The sequence below is a fragment of the Meleagris gallopavo genome, chromosome 3 (assembly GCF_905368555.1).
Source record: "Meleagris gallopavo chromosome 3, MGAL_WU_HG_1.1, whole genome shotgun sequence".
NCBI lineage: Eukaryota > Metazoa > Chordata > Aves > Galliformes > Phasianidae > Meleagris > Meleagris gallopavo.
The window spans coordinates 23,849,689-23,870,026 of NC_139406.1; the positions used below are offsets into that span (position 1 = coordinate 23,849,689).

At 40.6% G+C, this 20,338-nt stretch overlaps 1 protein-coding gene across 7 annotated transcripts in view; it reads left to right on the forward strand.

Annotated features, from left to right (window-relative positions):
• CTNND2 (catenin delta 2) overlaps positions 1 to 20,338 on the forward strand; it is a 625,555-nt gene that overhangs the window by 206,552 nt on the left and 398,665 nt on the right. The window contains exon 1 of one of the 7 annotated variants that reach the window (XM_085220455.1): positions 2,082 to 2,376. The exons of the other annotated variants lie outside the window; for them this stretch is intronic. The gene's annotated coding sequence lies outside the window, so the exon portion shown is untranslated. Of the gene's footprint in view, positions 1 to 2,081; positions 2,377 to 20,338 lie in introns of those variants that run through there. 7 annotated transcript variants of the gene reach the window in all.

Sequence of the window (20,338 nt, forward strand, 5' to 3'; positions counted from 1 at the left end):
AAAAAACAACAAAAAAATCAACAAAACATTATGGAAACCAGTAAAAGACTAACTCAGTAAATATTTATGTGACTGTAAGTGTGTGAATCTGTCTGCTTTAAAGAGCAATTTATTCCATGGGTGTATCCTCTTGGCTTACTAGACACATTAAAGTGAGCACAAGCTAACCTAACCCTTGCCTCTGGCTTTGTTATTGCTCCCTTGAAATATTTTCAAGTTTTTATCATCTGATAAAAAACAAAGATTTGAATACTGATGTTTTTCATTCAGATTATGAAGAATGTAGCTAAGTGCTATACTCCAGATGTTTGAAGATGTTTGAAATGATTCCTTAAGAATCAATGTGAAAAGGACAGGCCATGCGCATTTGCATGGATTTAAAATGAGGTGAATGTTAGTATAACAGCTCAGAGATAACCATTCATACGCTGTGTAAGTGCTACAAAAATCCTGCACATACATCTGAACTCCGCTCTCAATATACTAACTTGAGGGCAGTAATCATTATTAGAAAGCCTAAAATACATTATAGAATTTCCTGCTAGTTTTCCCTGTCCAAACTTTCAAAGTTTGCACATATTCAGAATACAAATAAGAGCGTCAACAGAACACTTACGGATATAAATTTTAAGTGTGTAGGAAATGCTGTGATACATAAATGCATACATTCTAACAACATGAAGGGTATGTAGGTTTGAAACGAAAGGTTTTCTTCCATTTCCAGTTTTATATGAGATAGGATCTCCTTACACAAAGATTATTTAACAACTCTCTCATGATTCTACTACGGAAGTCCATTTTGATTAGTGACCTCCACAAGAGTGAAACCTCTTTGTATATAATAGTTAGGATGAATTCCTCTATTAAATATACTGCTACATTGCATTATTTGTGCACTGCTGCAGTAGATGCAATGACTATCCAGTGCCTGTTTTGTTATTTTTTCAGCAGAGCATTTCTGAGACAGCGATGCATATTAGCTTCATTGAAATGAAGCAGGACGGCCATTCACAGTGTTTCAATGAAACAGGATGTGCTCAGACTCCTGCATAATTAATCACCCCTCGGAGACATTATTTCATGTGGAGTAGATTTTCTTCTATTAAATTGCCATTTATTTGTGACCTTTAATTTATCATAAACAATCTTCTTTCTACATCCCAGGCAGCAAAGGAGAACAACAGTAAATTGTTCCATTGTTCTCCTTAAGTGACACTTACAGCTTGGCAGCATTACAAAGGAGCCGAGTGTGTCTGTGATTCAGAAGCTAAAAGGGCTTTACAAGGCATTTTTCATCCATTGCCCCCGGCAACATTTTACTTCCTTGAAGTTTTAGAAATACAGTTAATTGTTGGGATTTCTCCTTCCAGAGTTTTCAGGAGGAAAGCTAACTGCATCCTTTCCTCTCGGTACATCTGCAAGTTTGTTGATGCTTCAACACCTGGAGGCGCTCAAGGCCAGGTCGGATGGGACCCTGGGCAGATGAGCTGGTGGGTGGCAGCCCTGCCCACAGCACGGGGCTGGGGCTGGCTGGGCTTTGAGGCGTCTTCCACCCAAACTGTTCCGTGATGCTGTGCCTGCCTGCTGCCCTTTGAGCCTTTGTAGGCTCTTGCTGTTCACTTTTGGGAGGAACTGGTACAACCTGGGTCAGCGTGTTGTTTTTTTTTTCCTTTCAACATGCATACCCCGTGTCTACTAACATCGAACAGAAATGATCCCAGCCTCCCTGTGACATTTAGAGAGAAGGTTGATGAAATGTGCACTGAAATCTTATGGCTCCCAACTGTTCACACACGGCTGGCTGGCAGAGGACAGCAGGTGCCTGGCCGCTGTGATTCAGAGAAGGGAATGGATCCCTCCCAGCAAAAAAAGGGCTCTTTCCTTACAGTCTGAATGGAATATGTAATAATTGTAAGAAAAGGCTGAAATGCAAGCCTATAGTTCAGCCCTTCGTTCTTCGAGCTCCACGTTAGCAACAAGCAACCACCCGCGCGGCCGCAGCACAACCGTGGGGCCGATGGGCGGGAAACGCCGCTGGGCGGTGCTTCTGGCAGCGGGCGGGGCGCGCGGGGACGGTGGGCGGGGCACCGGCTGATGGATTGTTGCCTCCACGGCGCGGCGGGGGCACGCGCGCCGTTGCCATGGCGACCTTTGTGCCCGGCTGCGCCGGTGGCTGGGCCCGGCACGCGGAGCGGCTGCGGGCGGGGGGAGGCGGAGGCGGGACGCGCTCGGCGCCGGCTTTCGCCTTTCTCAGCCCCCGGCATGGCCGGCAGCGCGCCCCGGCGGGTTTCCGCCTCCTCCTTAAGTTTCGCCCCGCCGGCGGCCGCGAGAGGAAGCGGCGTGCTGTAGGGCGGACTCCGCGCGGGTTGCCCTCAGGTAAAGCTGTGCGGGGAGGGCGGCACTCGGAAGGGCTGTGGTGGGCGGCTGCTGCGGGACCTCGGGCGCTCGGAGTGAGTGCTGAGGGGGTGCTGGGCTTCGGGATGGGGAGATGCTGCGTGACCTGTGGCTGCTGGCAGCTTGGTCCTCTTCGTGTGTTGGGGTTTGCTGGTTTCTTTGTTGGTTGGTTGTTTTGAACAGTTCTTGGTTAGAAAAGAACATCAATCGCTCCTCTCTCCCCCCAAAACCAAACCAGCAATCCCTTCCCACCAAAAAGAAACAAAACGAAATCTCAGGAGTAGTTTTGTTGAAGTCCTTCTGAAGCAAGAAAGTGAGCGTTCCTCCACAAGGCTTCATTCATGCCCTTACCCGGGGTCGTTGTGCCTAGCAATCTTCCTTGTTTCAGCTCATCTACAGCAAAGGTTGGAGAAAATCTTTAAAAATCAGAAATTCCACTGAGGTATAATAATCTCTTTATTTGCCCCCAAATGTCCCTGCATTGTAGCAGACTTGGAGCATGAAGACCTGTTGCCGTGCACTCCTACCCTAGAAAATCTTCCCAATGAATGCCTGTAGTCAGCTGTGGTGATTGATGTCTTCGTTCTCAGATTGTAATACTGAAAAAGGGAGAGCGGGATTTGCATTTCCCATGTAACCTCTGAGTCTTCAGTAAGCTTTTCAGGTAGATTTAAGTGTAGGTGGGTCAGCTAATTTGAAATTCATTACAGAAGATTAGTGAAAATAATGCATGGCTTCATCTGGTGCTGCTGAAGTCCCAGGGAAATGTACCTGACTGCTCCAGGAATTAAGCAAGTGAATTCTGTGTGCAACTTAGTTATCTGATAAAGTCCTAACAGCCTTTACAGATAGATCTGTGTGTAAGAGAACAGTGCATCTTCTAGCTTGATGTTTTGGCTGAATTCAAGTGAAATATCTGAAATTTTTAGGAGACAGAAACAAACAAAAACCCCGTTGTCTTTTACCTACACCAAATGGAGTGTACAGAGCAGGCTGATTTTTAGTATTACTACTACTACTTAGTATACTGCAGGAATGTGTTATAGGGGATTAATTCTATTTATTAGGGGAGTGCACTTGTCAGATTACACAAATAAGCAGTTCCCTTCAAAAGCCCGTGCTGAATTAAACATATGGCTCTGGGGGATTTCTGTTTTGATTTCACCATAATGGATAGATATTATTAAATTTGCGAACTATTGTTTTTCTTCTATCAGACTACTTTTATTGTTCAGCCGTTTGGTAAGGACTGGTTTGCACTTACTCTTTTCCCGTCCTTCCCTCTGTCTTTTTCAGTGTATTCCAGAGTGTTCAGCATGACTAATTGTCCTTTGGATGCTCAGATCCTTAATAGAGAAATAGAACTGATCCAAGCTGGTTCCTAGTTAATCCAACTGATCTTATTGACTAGTTTGTGCCATTGCTTTTTTTAATATGACTGCTGAACTTTTTATGTGATCCTTTTGAGTTGGCTGCAGTGTCTCAAAGTGTTCTTGTTACTGTGGGATATTTCAGTAGCTTTTTAGTTGCATACAATTTATTATTACTGGCTTTGGAAATTAATCATGAGAGACTTCCCATCTTCCTCTGAAGTGGAAGGTGTGAAGATGCCAGTTGAGTTGGCACTGTGGGGAGGATGCCGACGTGAGCCTGAGCCAGAGCCAGTTACTCAGGGACTTGGCAAAACAGTAGCTGGAATTGTTTCAGGACTTGATTTCAATCTCCTTTTCTGAAGTTCCCTATGTCAAGTGTAGAAACCCAAATTCAGTGAAGTCCCTAATAGAGTGTGCTCTGTAGAACCTAGTGCAGCTGATAAATATTTCAAGAAGCTGAAAGTTAGTGATACATTTTAAATGCACTGCTAAGCTGTGATACTTCATGGTCCTTTGCATACACATTTACATTATTCATTTGTGCTGTGCAGGTAGATAATGGGCCAAATTTATCTTTGGTATTACTCCACTGATTCCTGAGTAACTGAGCTAATTCAACCATACTTGTACATCTTGATTTTTTTTTTTTTGGAAGTTCGAGGCAAAGTTGGAATTACTTCAGTGATTTTATTATACAGGTAGAAGTTGTTTATGTAGAAACTAATGATGTATCAGAAGCTTAGGCATTCTTTCATTAAAATAATCATAAGCAGCAGGTATCATTTTTTCTTCTGCCAAAAAAACCCAATGTGTTCAGTGTTCCAGTTGCTGCTCTAGTCGTCTAGTTGCTGAACCCTAAGGTAACTAACAGAGGTGGGATAAAAACTGCCATCTGCCAGTGGGAAAAATTCATCCTAATAACCTACTAAATTAGAAGATCTTCACACACGTTCTTGTACCATGATACTTACTTACAGCAGCAACTTTTTCTCTGTTTTAAGTAGCTTTCCTCACAGTGGATCTGTAGGTAATACTAACGTGCTGCGTGTGTGTGTGTATATAAATGTGTGCAAGCCATATGTGTAAATCTGCCATATAAAGTTGGTTATTGTTTTGTTGGAGTTTTCTTGCTTTTTACCATTTTTTTTAGCAATGATGAGTGCTGTAGGCAATAGCTGGGGTCAGCTTAATAGGAAATTTAAAACATTTATTTCTGAGATCTGAAGTGGTCCTTTCAGAAAGCTGCTAGCAGAGGGTATCATGCCGATGCAAGTAGCTTCTGTCAGAGGTCTTGATCTCTGGCATGAAGCTCTCAGAATGGTGATTCCGTTAATTGGCCTTTGAGGAAAAGTTAATCTGGTGCTTAAGGCAGGCACCTTGTCTTCCCAGCCTTGAACATATGCCCTCTGTAGAGGCACAACTGTGAATCTATCTCCGTCTATCTTGACTGCAACAAGATTGTGAAGATTTTTGAGGATCTGGAAGAAAGAGCAATTAGAAACCCACCTAGATGTCAGCTGAGATAAGCCTCTCCTTGCATGCCTTGTGTCTCACCCCTTCTAATTACAGTATGGGGATGGGTTGCTTCTCAGAGGTCCTTGACTTTACAGCAGTGGAATGGGGCAAGTGAAAACTCGGAAGCGTGTGGGAAAAATACCTATAAATTTAGAATGTTACCTGAGAATTATCAGCATTGTGTATAAAACTGTCTTATCAGCATTGACTATAATTTGTGTTTAGACAAATGCTGTAAGTTTTATTCTCAGTAGGTTGAAATATTTTAAAGCTTGAATAACTTCCACAGCTTTAAAAGTTGTCAGATGAGTTGAGGGTTGCAACGCTTCTCCCTGCTGTGCTATGGCCACAAGTTGTACCAGAGGAGGTTTAAGTTAGACATAAGGAAAAACTTTTTCTCTCAGAGCGTGGTCAGGCTGGACTGGAATGGCTGCCCAGGGAGGTGGTGGAGTCACCATCCCTGGCAGTGTTGAAGAGGCATCTGGATGAGGAGCTACGAGATATGGCTTAGTGACTGTAGTAGTAATGGAGATGGGAGGACGGTTGGACTAGAGGATCTTGAAGGTCGTTTCCAACGTTGTGATTCTATGATTCTGTGAAAGGCTATAGAGTATTTTTGGGCCTGGAATAATCCGCTCATGGGCAGTTTCTGCTGAAGCTATAGGCATTGAAATAGATATTGTTTTAATTGGTGAGTTAAAGCATTGAGTCATTTGGTGGTCAGCCAACACTTGGGAAGATGTCACTGTTGTTTTTTCTTGTGGTGGCCTTAGTCTTCCCGATAGTGATGAATAGTATATATATATATTTTTCTTTAAAAGGAAACTTGCATTGCCTGGACAATATTATCAGTGAGTATGTATGTACAGTGCATTAAGATGTTTTGGTAGAATAATACAGGTTTGTACTGCTTTTAACCATTCTCTTAGGGTTGCACAAGTGTAGTCTAATGATATTTGTGCCTGGAGTGGTAGCAAATGGTTCGTTTGGAAACTGAGGGTAGGTGCCTTTGCTTTCTAATACATAGAGACTCTCATTCTGGCACCTTATTTCAGCTTAAATACATACTTGCCAGTTCCTTGTTAGATTTGCACAAACAGTTGCTGAGGGATGCTGCTGGCTACGTACATGCTGTGCAGCATGGTGAGAGAGGTAGGCTGCTGCAGCACAGCACAGCGAGCTCCGTAGGAAATGACAGCATCCCTATGGCAGCCGTAGTAGGGGCTCATTTTTTATTTGTGAAGCTACTGTGTCTTGTTGTGTTTGTTTCCTTGTGGGAGTTCTCAGGTCGCACATGGTTGAGTGAGCATCTGCCACTTGATCCTTTGTTTTCGATTGAATTTACTGGTAACTTTTCAATAGTAATAGGCAGTTCTGTTTTGATTTCTTACTTGAGCTGACTGTTCCAGTACCAAATTTGCTTTTTAATGTATACAACTTTTTCAGACTTTCTTAGGTGCCAGAGCTTATCAACATGCCAAAGGGACGTACCAAAATCTAATACAAATTCTCCTGTCTAGATACTAACACTCACCCACCATCAATAATGCCAGCGTGATGCATTTGACAGAACTGTAGACAATAACATAAATTAAATAGATGGTATTATATACAGTTTTTACTTTTTATTTACTGTTTTTTAATAGCTCATTTTTAGATGGATCAGTATTTTATCACAGAGTCCAGTCTAGCTTGAACCTCCTAATGTGTTTCTTTTGGGCTGTTTAAGCTGTTTGTTGTCATGTGCTGGACACTAGGCAGGGAACCTGTAACTTAGAAAACCTCAAATTCTTCTCGTGCAAGAAGTAAATTATTCAGAAGAGAAATAATTTAAAATAAGATCTACTGGAAGAGGAATTTTTTCTTTCCTTCAGGGATGCGGTGTTACGCATCAGCACCGGTCTGGTTTCAGAACAGATGTCCCTTGTCTGCACAGCTGATTCTTTCAACTGACTTTGGATGTGCTAAAAATTCAATAGCCAAACTTCAGATTGAGAACCAAGCATACAAATGGCTCAGTGTGAGTTTTCTGTGAGCTGCTGCTTGGGCTATGCTTCTTTTCTCCAGCTTTCTCTGCCCAGTGATGTAGTTATTTTTCATTATCTGTCTTTCCCTGACATTGAAAGCCATTATTTGTGCACAGCCAAATACTCCTAGGGTATGACTCTCTTTAAATAATTTCCTACCTAACTGATGTTCAGACTTATTCCCTGGGTCCTTCAAAACATCTGCTGCCAGTTTCAGACCCTGCCATTAGCCTGGGAGGGAGCCTTCAGTTCTCATGTGAAATTCATTGCCATTAGTGCAGTCTGTGGCTGCTGAGTCAAAGAATATATTTTTGGTAATTTCTCTCCAGTATTTTTCTTGTCTTACCAAACCAAGGACATGCAATGGAGGCCAGAACAAGTTCTCAAATTGTTTAAAATGAGGTCCTGAGATTTACTGAAATGAGTGAAACTTAACTGACCTAGGGAAGGCAGCTTGGGTGTTGGTGTTGAGTGGCTTTATGGTATGCGTCTACTTGTGGAAGAGCCTTAGCTGAGCTTCGGAAGTCATAGATTTTCTTGGGCATTTGCTGAACGGAGGCACACAACTGCTTTTAGTCACTGCAGACACAGTAAATGAAATTGCATTTTGGCATAGCCCATGGAGGAGAAAACATCACCGGTTTTACCTGCATAAATTGTTTGAAGTCGTTCACCCAGAATGATGTGATTAGAACAAGGGAAAAAGTGTGTCTTGTATATAAACTGCGAAAGCCTGGGACTTTCCTAAATAAGCACTTAAACACTTGAGCTGTCTCTACAGCATCCTGCTCGAGCCTGTTCCCTTCTAAGCAGTCATGAGGTTAGATGTCCCAGTGGAAAGGCACGTGCTCAACATTTATAATGACTGACATATATTTGGTTTAATTTTTACAAAGCCCAGATTCCTAGAAAGTCATTCACAATAAATGACACGTAGTGCTAGGATTAGAATATTTCTTCTTCCATATATTAATTGAGCAAACATAGATAATAATTTCCTTTAGTTATGCTTCTACACACACAAGTTTTGTACGGCATGGGTGTTTTATTAATGCCCACTAACCAGATCTCCTTCTTTTGCCTTAGCTCACTTTAAGGCTGAATGCTGTAGTGCAGTAATGCCAGTAATTTTCATCAGCAATAATGGAACTTCTGTAAAAGATATTGTGTATTCACGATCAAAACATGAAATATAGCAGAACTCTAGTTCCAGAGGTGGGGAATTATCTTCATCAATAACATAACAGAGTGTATAGATTTTTCATTTATTTTTTGATGCAGAGCTTCAGCTCTGGGTGATTCTTGTATCCATTTGTAGGGAAGATCAGAATCCACCTCCAGGATCCCATTACCACAGGTAGCCGCACGCACTGATGGGCTGACAATCCATGTTCTGTTGTGTTTTCTTTTTCCTTTAAGCCCAATACTCTGATTTTGTTTCCTAGGTGAAATAACTACTGTGTTGGATTTTCAGCTATAATTTTGCTATTGGCCTGGGTACCCTGTGTGATTTTTTTCTTTTTCTAATAAACATTTAAACACCAAAAAGCTTTAAGTGTAACTGTAAGGGGGATTTTCAAGTGCCGCTGTCTCTTAGGCAGGTGTCTGCAGTTATTTGAAAGCATGTACACATTTACATACAGTGCAGAACGACAAAAATATAAACAATTTCAAAATTATCTCTTCATTTAAACAGGAATTTTATCTAGAACGTGCATCTAAAACTGTGTTCCTCCCACAAATTGCCTTTGAAGAATGACATTTTCCCAGTTTCTAATGATTGATGTTCACAGGACTGTTTACTTTAACAATATGCTATTTTCAGTGCTCAACAGTAATTTAAAATTGCTTTAATATTGAATTATCGTTATGAACCCCTGCAGTATGTACTAAATCAGTTGTTCCAAATATTGCAGGAGAAATGACATGCATATGTCACAAAGCTCTGGCTCACTTATGGGTTGCTCTAAGTCAGACATGCATTCCTTTGTTCTGAGGAGCCAAGTGCTTCCTTCCAGGTGGCTGGCTAGGCTGGGAATCAATTTGCTTTGTAACTGCAGTTCTGGGCTGCAGACCTAAAGATAAGTTGTGACTTCAGGAAGGGAGAGAACGGGAGGAAGGAGGAAACAACTTCAAGAGGTGCATGTACTACCAAATGAGGGGTAGTTTTGCAGGATAAAATAATTAGTTTGAATTAGTAACAAAATTCCACGTGCTTTTTACTCTTAAGCTATTCTTACTGTCCACTGGCAAGTAAGTTATTAAATAGCCACCTGTTTTTAGTTGATGTTCCCCACCAAGGTGGGGAACTTGCAAGGTGGGATCCTTGCAAGCCTGCTCAGATGCAGAGCACAGTAGTGGTGAGCTTTGGTGCAACCCAAGACCACTCCAGGCCCTGTCTGGATGCTCAGGAAGTTTTGAGTCAGTAAAAGTACATTAAGGATACCAGGAGGGCATACTGAGGAGGGTACTGTATGTATGTGCTTATTTACTTCTACCTTTGTTTCTGAGTAGTTGAGTATATTCATAGTTTTAAATCCACAACACTGAGAAGGAAGCAGTCACTTTGATCGTATCCCAGGACAGGAGGTGAGACGTGTCCAATATACCATACTGGCACCAATCCATGTTTAGAGCAGCTACCAAAATTGTATTGGGATCGTGTTAAGTGCTGTCCTGTTTGAAGTGTGTTGATGGGACAACTGAGGAAGTTTCAGACTGAGGAAGGGCATCTGTTCTGGCAGGCTGCACAGTGATTTTACTTGCAGTGCATTTCCAGACTATGAAAGTCATCTTCTCTGGCTTGTACAACTTTGACAAGCTTAGAGCTTTCTTTGATATCACTGACACTATTTTATTCCCTCCCAACCCCCAAGAAGAAAGCAGGTTGCATAAAGAGTAACCAGCTGTGTCAAGGATTTGGGCAGTGATATACGACTTCCTTTCCTGTGTTAAACTTTTATTCCTGTTCACTCTGACATCTTACCTGGTTACAAATGAAGCTTACTAAGCTCTCAGAGACTTCTCTGACTTATTTCAACAGGCCTTGCATGAGCTCGTGTAAGAGTAGTTTTGTTTTTTGTTTTTAAATAAATTCTGAGTTATTTTTACTCTCTGTTCTTAGACATCAGACCTATGGCTACAATAAATTCACTCAAAGACATAAGTGAGGACTTATTTGCTTCTAAGTAGAACTGCACAGATGAATGGCACCTGCTTTTACCTAGGTGAGAGTAGCTTAATTTTGTCTGTAAATACACAAAGTGTTTATTTCAGAGGATCTATTTCTGAATTTGTGAACTCTTTCTGAGAAATTGTGATTTTTAGGAAAAAAACTACTTCAAATATTTAATCCAGCAATTAGTTACTGGCTTGCTAGAAATAAATCCAGTCTTTTGAGTTCTCAAAATGTGCTGTATGACATGCCTTTACTCCATTTTTTTTTTTCCCTGTAGTATGTTCAGAAACTTGGGATGTGACATCAGCTTAGGAGAGTCTAGCAGCAATGATTGTTACTGTTTTCTATTCTTACTTTTAATTCTTTGGTATCAGCATTATACCACCTCCAAATGGAAATGAGCTTGGATAAATGTAGAGGCAAGGTGTCCAGACACCACTTTCTGGAAATAGCCTCCTTTCATTGATAAGTAGTGCAGCAGGATGGCTGTGGCATGCATGCAAGATAAGGCAGCCAAACAAATTGCCTGCTTGGATGCAGCCTTTGGATAGATTCTGGGTGTCTGTTTGGGCCAACTCTGAACGGCTTTACTGTTAAACCTTTCGTCCTGCCTGGGCCTCTTGTCCCTATTTTTAAGTTTGTATGACAGGAAACAAATTGAATCTAATTTTTAATTAATACTGGCTGTTGGGAGGGGAGCAGAAATGCTGTTTGTAAGATCAGGGTCGCTTTTATTTGGACAAAGGCACGTTTCTCAAGCTCTCACACAACCTGCTTATGCAGGTTTCTCTTCTTTTAAAAGTTTATTTTTAATGTTCATTGAACACTTAAAAAATGAAAAAATCATTCAGTGAGAATAAATGAATTGCAGATTTGAGACAATAGACTTTGCATTTCTCATTGCTTTTGTGAATGTCAGAGTAGATTTAAAATGGAATACTATATGTATATATAAATAAAATGAATGCATCTTGGAAGGCAGTTTTGAGAATAGACATCTGTACATTGTGAAGGGAGCGAAACTGCTTTTGCATCTATTGTGGCCTTTTGGGCACTAAGCTGGCCTCCTTTCAATGGGAGCTCAGCCATTGCTGATTGTCAGCACTGCCCTTACCATTTCCAGATACCTTTCCATCACAATTTTTTTTTTATATATTATGGAATTATTATTCATTAGATACTTTTGCTATCACCTCATGCTGGTCCCAGCTGAAGTTTTGAAGCATGTGCCTGCAGGGAACAATATAACAGGCAACTGTGAAAAGCACTAATTTATTTATTTATTTTTCTTTCAGTTGAACATAGATTTTTACAAAAAGATCAGTTTGACCCAGTTTACCAAAACATCTGCTGAGTTCAGGAACAGCTTGTTGGCCAGTTCTGCCCTCTTCAGCAGGTGTAATTTCAGTTGATGGAAATTGCAATACGTGGTTTCAGGGGATGTGTGGATAATGTGTCCAGATGACAGCAGTATCAACAAAGTGTAGGGGAAAAAAAACCAGGCAGATGTTTGGTTTATTCTGTCTACGTGGATACATATACTTAAATTCACTCTATTGGAGTTTATCTGCTATCATGTTGTGCTTCACTCTGTTACACAGAAGGATTTTATAGTAGGCTGCTAATCCTACAAAGCAGTCCTGTTCCAGCAGCCATGTCTTACCTGCTGATTTATTTTTATTTATTTGGCTTCCTTGTTTTGATCTTTCTTTCCAAAAACTTAAGTGTTTGGCCTGCCTACAGTGGGATGCCTTCCTTTGTGGCTTTGGCATCCAGAAGGTTATTCTTGCACTGAAAAAACAGAACAGATACTGCATATTTTCAGACAGATAGAGGGTAAATGACACACTTTTCAAACCTCACCCTTTAAAAACAAAACAACAGCAACAAAAAGCCTGTAGGTTTTTAAACTGAATTATTCTTTCTTTTGTGTGTAGTTCAGTACTGTGTGTACCAGGAATACAGTCAATTCTGAAATGGGAAAGGAAAAATAAAAAAGATCTAATCTGATCAGTAGAATATTAGAATATGTCAAGAATTAAAAAAAAATAATTAATCGTGAAGCTATTAGTGACTGTTCTATGGGTTCATCTATGCATAAATCAAATTGGTGGTGAATCTAGCTGTTGTCTGATCTAAAGGTCCTGTTGTTGGTGTGCAGCATGAACAGATTATTCCACACCTTCTGCCAGCTCCAGGCCTTTCTCTCTCCATTCCCACTACCAGAGCTGTTAAGGTTCAGAGTCATTGTGACTTGCGAATTTAAATTCATTTCTTCGTAAGATTAATTCAAAAATGTATCAAACTTTGATTTCTGAAACTGATGTGAATGCTTAAATAAAACAGATTCTATCTGTTGTCCATGTAATGCAGCATGAAATTAACATCTGAATCAAACAGCAAAAAATTTAGTAAACAAGATGCAGTATCTTTGGGGAGACCTCATTATTCTATGTACACAGTAATATTTCCAAAATGTATATTTTTTTTTTCTTCTTTTTAAGCTATTCCAAACACTTTCCCTGTTTCTCAACAAAGCATTTTGTGTTCATGTTTGTAATTAGATCATTTGCGTGTGGCAGTTGTCACTAAAAAGTTAGCATCTCTAGTTAGAGATGAGACTGGTAGCAAATGTACTGGTAGCAAATAGAACTGCCTGTAAACTCATTACACACAGAACACTTCCCTGGGTTAAGAGAGATGCTCTGTGAGCTCAGTGGCTAAAATCCTATTAAAAACAAAGAAGCAAAAGCCAGAAGGTATCCAATTCAGCAGCCTCCGGGAGGTTAGGTGCCCCCTCTCTGCCTCTGACAACAGCGAGGTTGCAAAACTCTGCAATGCGTTGGGGATTAGTTTTATGTAGTTCCTCTTGGTTGCAGAGTCTGCCTTGTGCGGACCGGTAGTAGTTACTCTGAAAGAGCTTTGTGCTGCTTTGCTGTGCTAAGCACGAACTGGAAGAAGAGGTAGAAACTGTTCTGCCTGTTCATGGGGTTATGAAGCTGCTTAAAGGCAAGGGAGCTGATTTCTAAGAGATGAATCTTCAAAATCCTTCCCACTAAGTAGTGTTACAACTGGGGAGGGGTTTGTTTTTTGGGGTGGGGCGGGGGGGAAAAAGATAAGACACTTTATATTCCAGTGTTGCTGTCAAAGACATCACAAAACATTGTTGCAAAGCTCTCTTGCCACTTCTTATGAATGCATTCAAAGGAGGCAATGCTGATGCTGTGTAGCTTTCTCTGTTTCTGACTTCGTTCTGCAATGGACATGAGCCAGAGAAATGTCTCTCTCAGTCAATGCAGCCTCTTGTTTGAGGAAATGAAGTAGAGTAGAGTGAGTACAGTCAGTGCATCCCATTAAATTCTTTCTTTCATTCTCATGCCATTGACTTTGCTTTAGGAAATTATATAGACTTCACCAAGCATGTAACACAAAAAAAAGCAGTCTTTGCCACAGTCTTTACCAAATAGAAATCAAGCTCTAGAAATGAAAAGTAACATAATAAATAAAAAACGACAAAATGTCCATAGAAATTAAATTTGGCTTAATTCCTGACTTCAGTGCACTAAATATTTAGCCTTCCTTTTTAAGCTGAAGACTGAATTGCTTTATAAATTCCTAGCACTTGCTAAGTAATCAGCCTGATTTCACATTTTCCTTCTTAAGTGGTTATATAATCTGAAATATGCAAGTAAACGACAACAGAATAAGCTCAGCAAATTAAGTAGCCTTTCTTCTGTTCTTGCAGTTTAGCATGGCAAATGTTGCTTTATTTATTTATTCTGGGCTGCAGAGGTTCCTCTCAGAAGGTCTAAACTGAAGAAAAGCTTGATTCAACAAAGAGACTTTGCAGTGCTTTGTTCAGTGCAGCTTCTCAAGTTGAGTGTTTTCCATGGGGCAAGGTATTACTGAAATCAAGGCAGTGTCCATGAACAAAGAAGAATGAACTCTGCAAGATGAGATAGTCTACCCATGATCAATTCAGAATATTAAAAAAAAAATCCTGAAAACTAATGCCTGAAGGGAAGGTGCCAGGAAGATGGAGCCCAGCTCCTGTCAGTGCCTGTAGCCTGGGCAAGAGGTGATGTGTACAAATTGGAACACAGAAGATTCCCTTTGAATATCAAGGAAACATTTCTTTGCCGTGTGGGTGACTACTACAGATTTCCAGACAGGTAGTTGACTGTCTGCCTTGGAGACCTTCGAATGCTTTTTTGACGTGCTCCTGGGCACCCTGCCATGGGTGCTGCTGCCAGGGCAGGGGGATGAACCAGATGGCCTTCGGAGATCTCTGCCAACCTTGATTGTTCTGAGATCCTGTGAAGATGCCTGTCCTGCATGATTAGGACCTGGTGTGGTGCTTGGATACTGCGTTGTGGTTTGTGGGCAGGTGGCTTGATTGGCGTTTGGAACTGGCCAGAGTAATCTTGTGTTTTTGATAGGTTGTACAAGCGTAGGTTGCAATTCCAGGTTCACATCATTTTAGGCTAGCCAAGATCATTCAGAAATGTCAAACTTCATCTGTCTTAGAGATGTTCAGATGTGCAAATCATACAGCTTTGACAGAGTTACCCCAGTGCGTACACAGTCTTGAGGTGCTGAAAAGCCCTGTTAAGACTTACGTACTGTGAGTATTTGTGAAGTAAAAGTGAGTTCCTCTCATGTAGCCTCAGATCATGGCAGGGGCACATCTCTGCTTCCTCATAGCCAGGGAGTGATCAGAACTGCCAGGCAGCGTGCCCATGGGGGGCTTGGGAGAGGAGGAGAGCTGAGAGCTTGCTGGCTGTGCCAGATCAGCCATTTCGTGGCGTGCATTGAAGCACAGCAGTTCTCTAGGGACCTTCTGGGGCAGGGTGCTTTGCCTGGCCATCCTTCCTGACCAGTTTAGTGCAGTTTTCCTTGTGCTGCCATGGAAACAGTGCCTGTGGTCACAGGAGAGGGGATGTGTGTGGCATCCGGGCACTGCTGCGTGTGGGTAGGAGAGAGCAGGCTTTTTGCTGAGTCCCTGGTTCCCACAGTGGTCAGAGGACAGGTTTAAAGTGGGGGATGGAGGGTAAGAGATGCAGTGACTCAGAAACCATTGCTGGAAGTTAGTTCTGACACTTCCCTCCCTTCCTTTCTGCCATTAAATTAACTTCAAATGTCATATTTAAGGTAAGTATGTTTTGGCTCATTTTTATTTCCTTTGCCTTTCTTCAGCAACTGTGTTACCAAAATCTGATCCCTTTTGAAAAGGGAACATAAATTCCTACCGCTAGCTTTGCACTCAGGGCCTGGGGGCTGTAATGATGCACCAGGTATTTACCAGGTCTTACATAGAACTGCTGGGGCTAACGACTTTGCTAGAATAAGGTTCCTGTGTTCATCACCCAGGAGTAGATACAGTTGTGATTGTTTTATTTTGCTATAGTAAGGACTTACATTTCAGATCACTAATGTCGGTTAAATGTCCTTTTTACACTTGCAGAGTAAGTTGATTCATTATTTTTACTTTTTTTTCCCATTTCGGTGAAAAATACCAATGATTCTTATGGCTCTCTTATTTTATAATTGTACTGTGCTTTAACTCTGGTATTGTTGCTCTAAGGAACATCCTTGCAGAGATTCTTACAACACTCCCATACTGACATTTTGGTGGCAGCTGACTAGTACTTGAACCAATTCCTGGTGGTGTGAGTGGCATTATTTTAGTGATTATTTTATTGATACTTGATTTTGCTGAGGTGCAGCCAATGTCGGTGTATGTTTGATTACCCAGGACCATAACTGCAAATCCAGTCCAGTATGTCTAATTCTGTTTCATTCAGTTTTTCCATAGGATAAATACTGCCAGATGTGTATTTATCTGCTTATTTAAAGACTCCAGAGCAAAATTGTTTTGTTCTATTGCATGACAATCCAGATCCCAAATCTGCATATTTTATGGATAAAGATCTGTTTTTATATTAAGATGATTATGTTTTCTGGTTTCTGTTTTGTGGCAATAAATGTGTGATTCAATAATGAGAATAGCCTTTATTGGTCATACAAGTTTTCTGTGCCATTGACCATATGCATGCACTGAAGGAAGAGTAAAAGCAGGGCAAGAATATATGATACTGCCACCTAATGCTTAAAACTTGCCTATTTTCAGACTTCAACAATCCTATAAAGCCGTTATGTGCTTATTAAACATCAAAACCATTTCTCTAAGGCAAAGCACCACCTTCTTTCACCTGTTTTCAAGTCTGCCTTTTATTTGTTATATGTCCTACTTCTTCATTTGGGACAGCTAGTGCATATGTCATACAGAGTTGCAGAGATGCAGAATCTTGGCACTTGGCTGGGAAGGTGAATACATTCCCATGGAAGAGACAACCAGGCCAACAGATCTAAACAGTCAGGAAGAAGAAATGCTAAGTATAAGTGGTCTCCCTTCAGTGGTGACTTGACACACAGTCATGGGAAGCTGGCTGCTTCCAGCAAACATCCTGCATCAGTAGACCTCAAAGATCATCCTGAGCTTAAGAATTTACTGCTCTTTGATATGACATCAGTGATGCTGCAAAGTGTGGCCTGGAAAATGAAGCAAGACTACCAAAGGTTAGATTTAAGGAGAAGGGCTCTCAGTTTGCCTTCTCATTGGTTTTTCCAGGGAAGAGGACAGGCAGAATTAGCTTTGTTGTTCAGGTCAAAGCTTAGCTGTGTGGCTGTTTTCCAGGACCAAGAGATACCACAGAGACTATGAGCAACCAAGCAGAAAAGAGATTCACTTATCAAGAAGGTGCATGGACATCTCTAATAGTCTGGCTGACAAGAAGTTGGACTTTAAGATAGAGTTAAAGAAAAGGAGACAAGCAAGGCTAGATTGGACAAGGTGAAGGCATGCAGGGAGCAGTGACAAGTTAGGCCACTACATTCCTCTCAGAGACAAGCAGAAAACAGGACATTATCTCAAGTGCTTGTGCACCTACCCTCACACTCTGGAGAACAATGTAGCCGTGTGCAGTCACAGTGTTACAGTATCACTGAAATTACAGAAACTCGGGGGAAAGTTTGCACCTGGAGTCCTGGTTTTCCACTACAGTTGTGTTTCGAAGCACAAGAGCAGTCTAGCTAACCCCTTCCGAAGGAAAAGAAACAGGCATAGAAAGAAATTGGCTGGAAAAACAGCAAGCTACTGAAAGAGCTCAAATGGAAAAAGAAGCACAAGAGTGGAGCAAGAGGGTACAGACTCCCAAAAATGGGAATGTGGAAACACTGCTTTGGTGTCTAGAGATGCAGTGAGGAAGGCAAAAGCTTGGCTAGAGCTCAAACTCCGTGAGTTATCAAGCGTAGCAAATTCTGCAGGTATGTTAGAAGGAAGCAGAAGCACAGAGAAGATGTGGATCTGTTGTTGAATAGGGCCAGCAATTCAGTTAAAATAATACAGAAAAAAAGTTTAGTTACTTGGCCTTCTTTACCTGGAATGTTGGGCACTAAAACACAGTCAAGAGGGAATGCTGAAGCAAATGGCAGACCACAGATAGTAGAGAAGGGTTAAGTGAGGAACCCTCTGTACAAACGTGACAAGTACAACTTTGTGGGATGTGAGAAGGCGTATCTGAGAGTGCTGAAACAGTTGGATGATATCATCACAAAATTGACTCCTAATGTCTTTGAAAGTTCATGGAAGTCAGAGGAGATCCCTTGTATTGTGAAAATTACAATTATTTCACCTATCTATGAAAAGGGTGGAAAGGAAGATCCAGTAAACTGTAAATCATTCAGTATTGTTTCTGGGGAAAATAATGCAGCTCGTGGAAGCTACTTTTAGGTAGTTAAAGAGATTCTTTCTGCTCCCTGAGGATCACCTTCTATTCATACATGTAACTTATCTCTCATTTTATATCCTGCTTTTTCATGCCATGAGAAGATTCTTCTAAAATGATCTATAATCAGCCTTACTGTCACACGTAGTTCTGTATCACTGGCAAATATGGTAACCCTGTTGTTCATTCTGTTTCAAATAATTTATAAGTGTATTGAACAGTGTTGAACTGGCGCTTCACTGGTGGACACCTTCAGCTGTGAGAATTTACCATTTATTCCTACTCTTTATCCCCTTAAGAAAGAATTTCACCATACCGAAACCATCTGGATACTCTGTTCATGTTTATCACAGTGTCTGCTAATTGTGTTCCATGCAATAGACTCTACTAATTTGCCTAATGCAAATCAGATCTCCCTGGAAACTGGTGTTGTAATCAAAGTCTTCTGTTCTCAGGTACTGCCTCAGTTTTAAGGTATGCACTTCTTCAGTTCCTTTCACAACTTGTAAGTGAATACCATCTCATCTTCCGGTTTGTTACAGTGTGTCAACTTATTTCACCAATATTTTGAAGTCACTTGAATTTCAGACAGATACTCTCATAAGAGCTTCTCAGTGAGTTCTTACCATGGGAATTTCCCATGAAATAGCAGAAACCATTCTGAAGGAATCACTTAGTTTCTGTTCAATGAACCCTTTTGTATCCTGATCATCCAATGACCCTACAGAGTCTCCAGGCAGCTTTTTGCTCCTGATGTGTTTGAAGAAAGAACTGCTGTTACTTCTGATGCCTTTGAATATTTGTCACTTAATACAAAACTGTAATGCTTTGTTTATTATATTTTATTTTTAACTTAACCTGCCAATATTTATGGTCACTTACGATTAAGATGATTTCAGCTTTTGGAAGGAGTCTTTTGGTTTCTAAAGACTTCTTTCGCCTTCCTGTTGCTCTGTGCTTCTTTTTGTTATGTCTTAAGCATTTCTTAACACGTGAATTGGCCCTCCAAGTGCTTCCAGTATGATGTCATTAAGAAGTTTGCATGCTGTCTGTGAGAAATTAACTCTTGGGTAATGTTTGACTTTTGTGTTTGCTTTCTTTCTTGTTGTTTTTATTCTGTTTTGTTTGTTTGTTATTTATTTTCTCTCTCAATGTAACTTACAACTTACTTTTCTGGGGTGTTAGGTCTGAGCACAGAGCAATCGCTGTTTTAAAGAGTAGCTTATGAGCCACAAGAAGTCAGTCAGACCATCTTTTGTGCGCTATTTGAGACTAAGTCTAGAATTCTGCCTTTTCTTATGGGTGTTCTGAGCAGCTCCCTGTGCTAGTATCCAAAATTCAGTCTTTCTGCCATGTCTTGCTGTCTTGGCTTTCTGGATTCCTTTTTTTCTTTTTTTTTTCTTTTTTTTTTTTTTTTTTTTTTGACTATAAAAACAACAGAAGTAGTTGAAGACTCTCAGAAGTATTGATTTTTTGTACTCTCCTTACCTTTCTAACCTTCCGAAGCATCACTTCTCTTATCATACATGTTATTTTTATTCAGTGAGATTGTTCACTCTATTTGATTCTAAGCTCTTTCCCTATCTTTGTACTACAAATGTTATCCTGAATGCTGTGTTCCGTACCTGTTTGTTTTCAAACAGGTAATTTTTAGACTGTAATTTCGTTATGAAAACCTTTTTTATTTTATTCAAAAGATGAACTTATTCATACTGCAGTAAGATCATAATAATACTTCTTAAAACTAACATTTTCATTATTAATTGTTTCTCTCTTTCATTAAGAACAATATGAATCTGTTGGGAATTACCTTAATGCATAGTATTCTACAGGGTAACTAGAAGAGGAATGAATTGCCTAATTATTTTACTCCTCTCATGTTTTTATGTCTCTAATAGTAGAAATAATGAAAGAGGAAAAATTCAAAAGCATATTTTGGATTATCAAATTTAACTTCTACTGCTACAGAATCTTCTGTGGAAGAAAATGCAATAATTTTGTGCAGTCCTTGAGTTCACTTATTAGGCTGGTTTTGGTTTTTTGAATACTTTCGGAAAAATATGT